Raw genomic sequence first — 14,014 nt, forward strand, 5'->3', positions numbered from 1 at the left:
CACATGTGTATATTTTGTGCAAAATCATCCCACATTTTGTAAGTCCCACTGGCATTCACATGGCCATGCAGAACTTCATTTTTTTGGAATTTCTGTGAATCCCCCCCTCCCCCATGCATTCTAGATTGTGTACTTGGTTTGCAATTGGAAGATCCACAAATGGGTGACAAACTCGCATGATGTCAATTTCCAAACATGTGTCAAGTGACACATTTTTGGAAATTTCTGTGAATCCGCCCCCTCCCCAATGCGTTCTAATTTGTACATAGTTTGCAATTGGGGAATCCACGAATGGTTGACAACCTTCTGGCATGCTGTCAATTTGAAGAAAACAAAAGATCATTTCCAAAGATGTGTCATGTGTCACATTTTTTGAAATTTTTGCCCCCATGTGCTCTAATTTATACTTGGTTTGCAATGGGGGGATTCACAAATGGGTGACAACCTTCTCGCGTGCTATCAATTTCCAAACATGTGTCAAGTGACACATATTTGGACATTTCTGTGAGTCCGGCCCTCCCATATGCATTCTAATTTGTACTTGCAGGTTTGCAATTTGGGGATTTAGGAACCAGTGACAAAAAGCATGATGTCAATTTCGAAACAATTTCTGTGAATCTGCACCCCTCCCCAATGCGTTCTAGTTTGTACTTAATTCACAAAGTGTTGACAGCCTTCTGGCATGCTGTCAATTTGCAGAAAACAAAAGAAGATCCTTTCCAAAGATGTGTCATGTGACACATTTTTGGAAATGTCTGTGAATCAGTACCGCCCCATGCATTCTTATTTGTACTTGGTTTGCAATAGGGCTCACTCAATGACGTCCAAATCTGTAGGAGAGCTGCAACTGCGTATTTTACGCAATATATCATGCATTGCGCAGTGTTGAAAATGTTCCAAACATGTGCGCTTGTTGCTTGAAATGTGTTCGAATTTCGACACGGCCAATGCGCGTTATGCAATTGGATGCTCAAAATGCCGATGCACGTCGCTGGTCTGTAGGAAATGACGTCATTTGAACAAGACCTATTTGGGAATCCACAAATAGGTGACAACCTTCTCGAATGCTGCCAATTTCCAAACGTTTGTCAAGTGACACATTTTTGGCAATTTCTGTGAATCCGCCCCTCCCCCATGCATTCTAATTTATACTTGGTTTGCAATTTGGGGATCCGAGAATGGTTGACAACCTTCTGGCATGCTGTCAATTTGAAGGAAGCAAAAGATCATTTCCAAAGATGTGTCGTGACACATTTTTGGATGTTTATGTAAATCCCCCCATGTGTTCTTATTTGAACTTGGTTTGCAATTGGGGGATTCACGAATGGGTGGCAACCTTCTCGCATGCTATCAATTTCCAAACATGTGTCAAGTGACACATTTTTGAAAATGAATTGGCTCCTCCCCCATGCTTCTAATGTATACTTGGTTTGCAATTTGGGAATCCAAGAATGGGTCAAAACCCCGCATACGGTTGATTTCCATAGACGTGTCAAGTGATACATTTTTTTAAAACTTCTGTGAATTCTCTCCTCCCCCCCCCCCCCCCCCCAACAAAAGTGTTCTGATTTATTCTTGGTTTTCAATTGGAGAATCCACAAATGGGTGAAACCGGCTGAATGAGAATCATGTCCCAATGCTGATTTGGGGAATGTGTCATGAGAGGGCGCAATTCAAAATATGACTCGGCAACTTTGGAATTTGAGATTCAGAATATTGTGGTTATGTTTGTTCAGTTTTCTTGAAATATAGAGCATTCATTGAGCCAAAACTTCATCAGGTTAGTTATTAAGCATCCTTGTTTAGATTTTAAACACTGATTTGCTGGTTGAAATGAAATTAAAAAATGCACAAATTACAAATGATCAATAATCTACTCTACCTTTAAAGTGGTGCCATGATTTTCAGAGCTGCTATTCGCAGTGTCCAATTCGCAGTATGGATGCCAACGAAGAACAAGCTGTATATCGGACCATCACGATGTGCAAAATCATCCCACATTTTGTTAGTCCCACTGGCATTGCCCATGGCCTCAGTGGCGGAACTTATTTTGGGGAATTTCTGTGAATCCACCCCTCCCCGATGCATTCTAATTTGTACTCGGATTGCAATTGGGGGGTCCATGAATGGGTGACAACCTTGTGTGATGTCAATTTCGAAACATGTGTCAAGTGACACATTTTTGGAAATTTGTATGAATCCATGCTGTCAATTTGAAGAAAACAAAAGATTGTTTGCAGAGATGTGTCATGTGACACCTTTTTTGAAATTTCTCCCCCATGGGCTCTCATTTGTACTTGGTTTGCAATTATTAAAGATGGGCCACTTTGACATTTTTGAAGATCCTAACCTTTTTAGCCCATCGTTTTTCGAATTACCATTTTCTTGATGCATCCTGTTCATATGTATTGCAACCGTTAACTGACTTAAATTGTGTTCCAGATACATTTTTTCGTTCAGTTCTTCTTTTAACTCAAACATATTCTGAATCCACACCGCCCCAATTAATGGATCTTTTTCTCACTCTTCAACAGTGAACAATTTTATTTACCGTGTGGATCGTCATCCCACCTCATGAATGGACTCCACCGTGACTACGCTTCTTGAGAGGTTGATATTAGCAGTGTTTTCAGCAGACTCTAAGGCCTGGATCTCGATTGGATTGAGCGCTTGAACACTTGAACACTTGACCCGAGTTGACGACCCCAAGGCCTTGACCCAATGGTGCGGACCCACGGAATTGGCCTGAGTCTTTGGCCCACGGCCATGCTCCGAGTATGTGGCGGTTTGACGGATGCCGTCACACGGACTGGCCCGAGTCATCGACCATGCCTTGACCCGAGGTGCCAAGCTACGGACTTGACCAGAGCCATCGACCCGCGGCCTTGTGCAACTTGAACACTTGAACACTTGACCCGAGTTGATGACCCCAAGGCCTTGACCCAATGGTGCGGACCCACGGAATTGGCCTGAGTCTTTAGCCAACGGCCATGCTCCGAGTAAGTGGCGGCCCACGGAATTGGCCCGAGTCGGCGGCCCACGGCAAACCCCCGAGGTGCCGGCCCTCGGAACGGGCCCGAGTCGTCCATCGGCTCACGGCCTTGCGCCGGGGTGTCGTCCTACGGACTGGCCCGAGTCATCGACCATGCCTTGACCCGAGGTGCCGAGCTACGGACTTGACCAGAGCCGTCAACCCGCGGCCTTGTGACCACTACCGTGAATGCTCTTTGGAATTCTTGTGGTGAGTTTAATTATTTTTATTTTAACACCCCCCCCCCCCTGTGCAAAATATTCAGTGCTTGATTTCCTATCAAAATATGTATTCAAAGTTTGCATTAAACTCATTCTCAAATGCTGAACTTTTCATTTCGAAAATTTCAGTAAAAACCGATTGTGTATGTCTTTGAAATGTCAGTATGAAATGGTGTACATAATAATAATAATAATAATAACGGAAATTTATACTGCGCCATTATCCGCCATAAATGACGCTCATGGTGCAAACAAAAACTATATGAAATCAGAAATAACAAAACAATTAAATGTAACTAAACAAGAATATTCTGAGTGGTCTGAAACAAATAGGTCTCGAGAGCAACTTGAAATTCAGAAAGCGATGAGATGTTGCGAATGGCGAGGGGTAGTTTGTTCCAAAGATGAGGACCTGCGTGAGAAAATGATCGATCACCCTAAGATTTGTGAGTGTGAGGGACAACCAGCAAAGAAGCATCAGAAGATCTCAATCGCCTGGATGGATTATATGGAGTTAATAGGTCTATGTTGTATTCAGGAGCTGAATCATGAAGGCAATGAAAAACAAGCAGTAACAGTTTGTTCTAAATCCGGTCTGCAAAAGGGAGCCAATGCAGAGACTGCAAAATCGGGGTGATATGGGTTCTAGAGGGTGTCAGGGTCACAAGTCGAGCGGCAGAATTTTGGAGTCTTTGTAGGCGAGCAAGTTGGTTACTGGGTAGCTGATACAACAGGGAATTACAAAAATCCAACCGAGATGAAATGAGGGCGTGAACAAGTTTCTCTGTTGCTGAGCGGGTTAGATACTTCCGAATTAAACCCAAGTTACGATGTTGAAATCTGACAGATTTACATGTGTTAGAAACATGATGAGACATTGACATAAGTGAGTCAAAGGTGACTCCCAGATTTCGACAGGTCACCGACAACTTAACAGGTGAATTTTGGATGTTGATACCATGGACATTGATCTTGGCAAGTTGTGACTTTGACCCAAACATAATAAGTTCAGATTTATCAGTGTTGAGTTTGAGAGAATTAGAACTCATCCATACACTGACATCATTTATGCATGATTCAAGTTTCTGGAGAGTCAGCAAGGCATCATCTTGATTTGGTGCAAATGACACAAAGAGTTGAACGTCATCAGCATAGCAGTGATAACTGATATTATGAGATTCCAAGACATGTTTCAGACCACTGAGATAGATGGTAAACAACAATGGCCCACCGACAGATCCCTGGGGAACTCCATGTTTCAGTTCAACTATATCGGATCTGGCGTTGCCAATACATACCAGCTGATGACGATCACCCAAGTATGACTTGAACCAAGCAAGAGCACGATCACAAATACCAAAAGATGACATAATGTTTGCAAGTATGTCGTGGTTGACCGTATCAAACGCTGCGGACAAGTCCAGTAGAACGACTGCTGTAAGTCTGCCGACATCCATTTCTGACAAAATGTGGTTAGATAAATTAACTAACAGGGTCTCGACGCTATGATTGGCACGGTATGCAGATTGACGATTATCATACAAATTGATAGATTGTAAATAATCAGTCAGTCTAGAGAAGACAACCCGCTCTAGGACCTTAGACAAGTACGGTAAGTTTGACACGGGACGGTAGTTCTGAAGCGCATATGGTGTCGATCTTGCTAATGAAGAATTGACTGAAAAACTGTGCCAGTGTTTTATCACAGCCATGGCAGGGAAGAGCGGTTGTCTGCTTTCGATTCAGGAGTTTATTGGCGACACTGAAGAGTCGTTTGGAGTCATTGCCACAGTCATGGATGATCTGGTTGTAGTGAGCACGTTTTGACTTGCGTACAAGGGAGATGACATGTTGTCGCTGCTGCCGGTACAATTGACTCTGATAATAGACTCTGATAATTTTAACGATGGCTTTTTGTAATTTGTCCGGCGGTAACTGTAGGGCCATTGCTACCGTATTGTATCTTGTTCGATCCTTGCAAATGTTAGCCAGTTTGTAGGCCCTTCAGTTTTCTCTGGTGCAAGGGGAATACCCAGCTTATTACTCAGTGTTTGAAATCCGACCAAATCCTGCACACCCTTTTGATGAGATGTTGAAATGATTAGAAAATCATCCAGAATATGGACTATTCCAGAATAAATGGTTAACACTTTATATCTAGTTTAGATGGCACACATCCTGGGCCCACTTTCTTCAACATTTTTATTGTGTCCTCCGTTGACGCATACTTGACTGTTGTGTTGCAATCTGGTATTCCATCGTTTACGGAACCATGTTTAGGATGAGACAAATGATGAATTATTCAAAATGAACCAGGCTGTCTTTTAGGAACTAAACCAATCGAGCTAACGCAAAAATTATCAAGTGGCAAGTCTTGAAACAGCCCTGCTAGCCTACCTTGTCTAAGTTCTAACCCTAGTTTTTCAGAAACCACTTTTGGATTTTGAGGAGCAGATTTTAAATTTGTTGATGTCCTAAATTTTTGATTGCCTGTAAAACCTAAAAACCAATTGTAAAACCGTGAATTGAGAATTTGTACTTATTGCCATCATAGCCTTGTAACATGGTTTGAAGCACATCTTTATTTACTGGTGTTATTGGTTTGTCCTGGGATAAATGAGGTCTGTCCCCTTCCTGTTCTGCTTTTAGGCTGTGTATAGGCCTCCTCTTAACAGGAACAATCAAGTCACAGAACAAATTTAAATGGGCGATCTGACTCTGTTATTATGTTTATCCACAAATGAGTTCTGGTAGCAGGGCTTTGCTTTGTGGGGTTAATTCAATGCTTTCTTTCCCCTTTAGAGCCCTGGCACGAATACAGCTCAATAATTCAAATTTTTCCTTTCGTTATTTGAATCCTTTCAGCAAAGTGAGGACCACTGACTGATGAGGGAATTGCTCTACTGAGATGAGGATGAGCCTGCCTCAAGACATCGTCAGGGCTCCGACAGCCTCATCAAACAGAAACCCGAGGAACCGGAAGCAGGGAGGAGGACCGACAGATGAACGGATGACCTGCTTGCTGGGCTACCCATTACTGATTCTTGAGGTTAGTTTTTAGTTACATGTACCTAAAGAATAAGCAGAAACAAGTAATCAAAATGGGTGATCTGGCGCTCTTCTATTTTCTCCCACAAATAAAGAGTGCTGGTAGTGGGGCACTGCTTTGTGGGGTTAATTCGAACATTTCTTCCCCCCCCCCACCTCTTGCTCTACCTTTCAGATATTTCTTAATAATGATAACCCAGTCAAAACCTAGAAAACTCAGAGTCATTGTGAAGATGTACTCTGGAGGAATGCCATCAGTCAAAACCTAGAAAACTCAGAGTCATTGTGAAGAATTATTTGATATTTTATAATGAGGATTTAAACGTACATACAGACTGGACATTTGTCACAAAATGTCTCTGCCTGTTAATACGTTACCCTTATCAAATCATAAATTTGAAGCCATTTTGAAAACTGATATTCTCGTTTGACAACAATGTAAAATGGCTTAATAATGTAACTGGAAGTGCCTATTAGAAACTGAATTTGTCCTAAGCACCCTTTTCCTAGCAGTGAAAAAAAGAGAAAAAAATTCTAGCTCATCTTTTACCTTTATATGCAACATCCATAAACTTATGTAATTGGCCCATTAGAACCCTCTGATGCAAACAAGCATTCTCAGCCATGCTGTTACTTGGGTCAAAATCAGTCAAGTGACCGTTTTTTGACCCGATGGAATTCTATGCATAGAACTACATGATTGGCCCGTTTTGACTGCTTAAGTAACTGGCCATGAGAATGACTTGACCAACTGTGACCCGTAGAACAGTTGTTGATAGTGAATATTTGCTGACTGTTATTGACTCGTTAAAGTACTGTCATAGTCAGTAAGTTGCTGGTATTAACTGTTTGAAACATGATCCCTGTCAAAACAGCTGTGGGTGCTAAATTGCTGTTGACTGTTTTTGACTTGACAGTCCTTCTGATTTGAAAATCACAGGCGTGTGGAAAAAGGCACACCTGGACTTTTCTAGGTGTGTATTTTTTCTAGGTGTGTGATTTTCTAGGTGTGTGATCTGTGGTCCAGGGAAATTCAGGCATGCAATTGTTCACACTTCGCGGGAAGCTTTTAGGTGTGCGATGGTGTGGGGGTGTGATCGCACGCCTCAAATCAGAAGGACTGACTTGACAAAGTGCTGTCCACAGTTGGTGTTTGGTATTGACTGAAACATGATCCCTGTCAAAAAATTCCCCCCCCCCCCCTCTAAAAAAACAAACCCCCTACCTATTACCCTGTTTTCAAATGCCAAGTAATTGGAAGCAGAACTTTTTGGGTGGGGTCCTATTGGTATTGTCAGCAATTGGTATTAAGTGGCTGGTATTATCAAACAGCTGTGGCTACTGTGTGGCTGTTGATTGTTGTATTGACCTGATAAAGTATTGTCTGCAAGTGGCTGGTATTGTCAAACAGCTGTGGCTACTGTGTGGCTGTTGATTGTTGTATTGACAGAGTTGCTGACTCGAGTCATGTGACTTGGACTCGAGTCGGACTCGAGTCGCTATTTTTGTGACTTGTGACTTGACTTGTACATACCAGCTTTGACTTGTGACTTGACTTGGACTTGCGAACTATGACTTGTGACTTGACTTGGGATTGCAAAAAATGACTTGTTACCAACCCATTGCCTTTGTCAATTGCATGTAAAATACCGGATAGCCTAACCCATTGGTAGGCGTTTAGTATACATGAAAATTGAACAATAAAGTGTTAGTATACTTCATGTAATCGAGTGAGTGAAGTCTTTTTTTCATGTCATCTCAACATTTATTTCTACAATGTAAAGTAATTTATTAAAGTATACAAAGGGCTAATATCCGACCTGATAAAGTATTGTCTGCAAGTGGCTGGTATTGTCAAACAGCTGTGGCTACTGTGTGGCTGTTGATTGTTGTATTGACCTGATAAAGTATTGTCTGCAAGTGGCTGGCATTGTCAAACAGCTGTGGCTACTGTGTGGCTGTTGATTGTTGTATTGACCTGATAAAGTATTGTATGCAAGTGGCTGGTATTGTCAAACAGCTGTGGCTACTGTGTGGCTGTTGATTGCTGTATTGACCTTATAAAGTATTGTCTGCAAGTGGCTGGCATTGTCAAACACTGATTCGAAAGGAGATGTAGAGGGAACACTTCAAGTAGGACACAAGAGGGCACTTTTTAAATAGAAATATGCCATTTTCATTACTGACGGCTCAAAATCCCTATATCGAACGATTGTGTGATAAACTCACAATGAAATGTTTGAGGGTCAAATTGTCTTCATTACATGTTGTGCAAAATTTGACTCTGAGCTTTCCTTCCTTGTTCATTCCTGTAGGACTTCAGCTTCACTGGTTCCTACTCTACTTCTTCAGGGTGCCAGCACCAGAGGGCTCCATCGTTGCCTACTGAGTGCAGACCTTACCGATGAGAAGGCCAATCAGATCATTGCGTCAGTCGGCATCCCTTGCGCTCATCTCAAGTCACTCCAGATCACACTGTCAAACAAGTTGAAGGAGCACACTGTGAGGGCTGAGAAACAGTCAACCTCCTTGCCTTGGTGAGTTATCAAACACAGACGCTCCCAAAACATTGCAATTGTCTTCCACTTTGCTTTTTTCAGACCTTCATTTTGAGAGAACACTACCCTCACCCTCCAACATTTGGGTTTTAATTATAAAGCTCTACATGTACATTTCTGTTGTGGCTTTGAAAACTCACACTTTGGTCTAATAGTTGCATACCCAAGTAATATATGGGGCATTTATGCAAAAAAGAGAAACAGAATTGGGCACAAGCTGTAGGCCAACAAAAATTGTCGGTCTCTGGTCAGACCAAAGTTCTGGTTTTTTTTTTAAATTATTTGCTAATTTTTTCCCCAAGCTTGGATTGTACAGACAAAGTGGGTACTGTTTTGCTTGTTTGTGTTCTCATATAGTGTTACATCATTTGCCTTAGTGCCCTGGTGCTCCTTGGTACGAAAATTTGAGGCGGTGCGGCAAGAAAGGGTGCTGTTGTAGCTACCCAAGAAAAAATAGAGTGATGTGCATGATCAAAATCGACGTACGACTGTTTTTTTTTGCCTAATGGAGAATAACCTTTGATATGTCAAATAATACTTATATTTTAAGGAAATAGTATAAGGCTAACCCGACCGACCTGGAATTTTTTCTGCCAAATTGCCGACCTCAAACTTTTTATTGCCATTTTGAAGGTCGATAATTGAAAAATTTCAAACATTTCAAGTACTTTTAATTATTTGCAACGAACTAAAACATTTTCCACACTTGAATCTGACCATGATTTGACACAAACATACCTGTGTTAAACGTGCAAAAATCGCGATGATCTCAAAACTTGAATTCTCAAACTACGAAGTACGATTATTTTTGCACAAACGCATCGGGGTACGCCTGGCTGGCGAAGGACGGCATGGTTCTCCCCACGTACAAACGTGCGTACTGCGTATCGGCCCGATACGCTGGAATTGCGGCCGGCCCGATACGCCGACAAAAAAATGCCGATCACATTTTTAGCCCCTGATACGCACAATATAATTATCATACACGCCATTAAAATACACAATTTGATCGTTACATACGCCATTATTTCAAAATCTTGACCAAAATCCTGTTTTTCCGATGCATGTGTGATCAAAATGCACACGATGACGTGTTCTGTCGACCATGTACCACCAGCAGCACCCAGCTAACATACAGCATGGTACACTGGTTCCCTTCGCCAGCTAACGGAATCAATGCTATGATGAAGGACCGTAACCAGTGACTACTGCCTCTCTCCGGTCCATACTTCGTATCATACAGCATGATGATGTAGTGGGCCAAAGTTGGATCGTAAAAATATTACCAAACAAACATCGCTGGAGAAAGAGAATTTCCGCGAATTAATTCACAGAACGTGATCTTTACTTTCTGTGTATGTGTTTTCCATTAAAATGACGAGATTGCAAAGCTCGAACTTGTGGCGAAACATCGTAGCGTGTTTCTGCAGTAGTGCAAGATTTTTGGCCACGTGGGCCGTGAGCACGGTGCGATGTTCGGCCAGCCAGGCGGAATGTTGATGGTGCCAGCGGCCGTGATGTATGTTAAGCATAAAGTGGAATCACCGACCACAAATATATTTTTAATTAGGTGAGGCAAGTTTTAATCACTTTTGATAGCCAGTCTTGATAATTTTTGTAGCGCAAATGAAGATAATCCAGGCACAAAATAAACATGATTCCTTGCTCTACGATTAGTACGAATGATGCTCTATTAATCAGCACCCCAAACAAATTGGCGAAATAATTTTTCGACCTACTGACGCTATTTTGAAAGGCATGTAATCGGAAGCAATTGTTGTTTTTTTCTCCACCTTAATTTCTTAATTTGAAACTTACATGTAAATGTAATTCATACTTTTCTAGTTAGGAAGCAATGAAACACAGGTTGTGAAATGTTAATTTTTTTTAAGTTAACAATTTTGATTTTTTTTCTTTAGCTACAAAAATATTAGTGACCTTCAAGATCTCCTCTGAATTTCAAGGACAAATCTTAAGATAAAGACTCCCAGATTCGCTCTAAAATGCACCAGAGAGCTTCTAAAGCTCAAACATTTTCGGGTTGTTGAATCACAGCAAATCTTCCCCCACATGTTTGAAAAAATCCTGGGGAGAACCCTGGCCGCCGATACAAAATAATTTGGATTGAAATGTATCGATTGAATATCTTCAATGCTTGAATAGTGGTTTTATACAATATTTTTTGCGAAGGAACACGCATGGGCATGCAGAACTGAAATGAAAAAAAAAATTACAAAATAAAATTATTTCCCTACCTAATTACACACCATTTTTTTTGTTTGGCCTAAGAAATAGAGGGCAAGGCGTTTTGTTGAGTTACAAACGCAGAATAGTCGGGCCGACAACTATTTCATTAGACACAGCCCAGTTAAGTTTTGAAATAAATAAGTTTATGTCGGAACAAAGATCACGAAAATTTAACCTTTCCAGTACATCCAATGATTTTGTTTAAAACAAAAATGTCTCAAATTCCTGTATACATTTTATGTACGCGTACAAGTTTTTTTCCAGTCTGATGATGTCACAGCATTAAAGATCCGAAGGTCAGCATTGTAACGGATATCAATATTTGAGCTACGAATAAGTCATAAGACAGGGATCAAATGATAGAATATTTAAAAAGGATCGTTTTCAAATTCTCCCTATAGTAACTTCCAGTCTGATGATGTCATAATTTTGAAACATTGCAAAGTTGTATGTTTTAGAAAATAACAATGGGCGATTTGGTTAAATTTGGACGGATAGTTTCTGAATTAAAAAGGAAATCATATTTGTTGTACTACTAGAGGGCGCCCTTTCAAATGATGACGTCATTATGCTGTTTGAGTGTCCTTTATTATAAGATGGAATTTTTGCGTCGGGGTGAAATAAATCAAATTAGTCGAACCAACCATCTGCACTAGAAAGCAGGAGGTCGTGGATTCCGCCCCCCCCCCCAAGATCTTAGCCATCGAGTGACGAAAAATTTTGAAACTCAGCACATGCATAGAGCAACTCTTTCTAATCATACCCAAGAAATTTCATGACTATAGGTCAAAGGGTTTTGGAATTATGGCTAATTAATTATTCACATGTATGAATGGCAATTCTGCTCTGTGTACACGATGTATATGCGAAAATTCAGTTTTCATGGCGCGTAGCGGCGGAAAATTTTTCGCTAGGCGGCAACCCGTGGTCCGATTTTTATGTTTTTGGTATCAAAAGATGCGTAAAGCTCGAGGCTAAAAACTCATAACAGCTTGGGTCGCGAAAATTTTTTTTTAGAGGCTATCGCGGAAAATGTTGAGGGGGGGGGCAGATTTTGCCCCCCCGGCCCCTTAATAATTATGTAAATCGTTTGGAAAAAATTCGGTTAGTTTTGATTTTGAGGCTTCTGTCCGTATTTTAAATTCACCTAACTTTGACCTTCAGGTTGACCCGGAAGTAAAGGTCAGACGAGTTCACATACATGATAAAAAATGTTTATCATTTAATGGTCTTTCTGATTACAAGGTGTAAACATGACTGATTATTCTGTTGAAGAGTTATAGGTGAATGAAGATGGTCATTTTTTTGGACAAAATCACTTGTAATTTGACACTTGATGACGTTATCATGACGTCAATAACATATACCACTTCAGATGAGGGTCGATAGATATTGAAAGTTAGAAGTTCATATCATGAACCGTTTAGGAGAAAACCCGGGGAGAAGTATTGTCCGGGAAAAAAAGAAAGACCTAAACGAAGATTAATACGAACGATTTCAAGGAGTGGTCGGGGTTGTGCCCTACCTCTCAATTATGGAATAAAAGGCATGTCTTATTAAGTAAAACCAATTGACATCTTTCATTGTTTTTGTCATGTAAATCTACGGCCAGGCCAGGTGGAGTAGATGGCGCTATTCACGACTTTCTTCTGTCATCTTGCAAGATGTAATGATGCCGAGTCACAATAAATTTATATTTCCTGGATTTGTTTGGTTGAAATTTACAACTAGGCAGCCTTATTTCCTACGGACAGGGATGGGACTATAAATAAAGGAGCAATGACATTTCTTCTGTGAAAAAAATAATTTATTCTTAAAAAATTCCAAAAATTGTCTGAACCAATATAACATCTGTATAATTCAGCTATCTTTTTTACATTTGATGCGTCAGCTTGAAAACCTAATATATTTTGCTGATCCCTATAGTTAATTGTCGTCAGCTCCTAGCTAGAAATGCCTCCGCTAGCACCAAGCAGATATTACTTGTATTACTCCGCCAGTGTGACGTGAGGTGCTGAACGAGCTTGGATTTCTGTCATACAAGCTGAGATGTCAAGTGATTTTATTACCCCTCAGCCGAGAGGCTCGAGGGGTATTGTCATCGCCTAGGGCGTCCGTCCGTCCGGACGTGTGTGTGTCTGTCCGTCCGTCCATCCGTCCGGGCAGCTTAGTTTCCGGATGATAACTTGAGTTAGAAATGTTGTTTGGGGTTGTAACTTCGGTAGGGGGTTGCCCTTGGGAGTAGGCAAGTTGGGATTGGTTTTGAGGTCAAAAGGTCAAAGGTCAAGGTCACCGTGGTGAGTTAAATGTAAATGGTTTCCGGATGATAACTTGAGTTAGAAATGAGATTTTGGTGTCTAACTTTGGAAGAGGGTTGCCCTTGGGAGAAGGCAAGTTGGGATTGGTTTTGGGGTCAAAAAGTCAAAGGTCAAGGTCAGCATGGTGAGATAAAGGTAAATGGTTTCCGGATGATAACTTGAGTTAGAAATGAGATTTTGGTGTCTAACTTTGATAGGGGTTTGCCCTTGGGTACAGGCAAGTTGGGATTGGTTTTGGGGTCAAAAGGTCAAAGGTCAAGGTCACCGTGGTGAGTTAAATGTCAATGGTTTCCGGATGATAACTTGAGTTAGAAATGAGATTTTGGTGTCTAACTTTGGTAGAGGGTTGTCCTTGGGAGTAGGCAACTTGGGATTGGTTTTGGGGTCAAAAGGTCAAAGGTCAAGGTCACCATTGTGAGTTAACTTAGTAAATGGTTTCCGGATGATAACTTGAGTTAAAAATGCTATTTTGGTGTCTAACTTTGGAAGAGGGTTCCCCTTGGGAGAAGGCAAGTTGGGATTGGTTTTGGGGTCAAAAGGTCAAAGGTCAAGGTCAGCATGGTGAGTTAAAGGTAAATGGTTTCCGGATGC

The sequence above is a fragment of the Patiria miniata genome, unplaced genomic scaffold, assembly GCF_015706575.1.
Source record: "Patiria miniata isolate m_02_andy unplaced genomic scaffold, ASM1570657v1 HiC_scaffold_25, whole genome shotgun sequence".
Taxonomy (NCBI): domain Eukaryota; kingdom Metazoa; phylum Echinodermata; class Asteroidea; order Valvatida; family Asterinidae; genus Patiria; species Patiria miniata.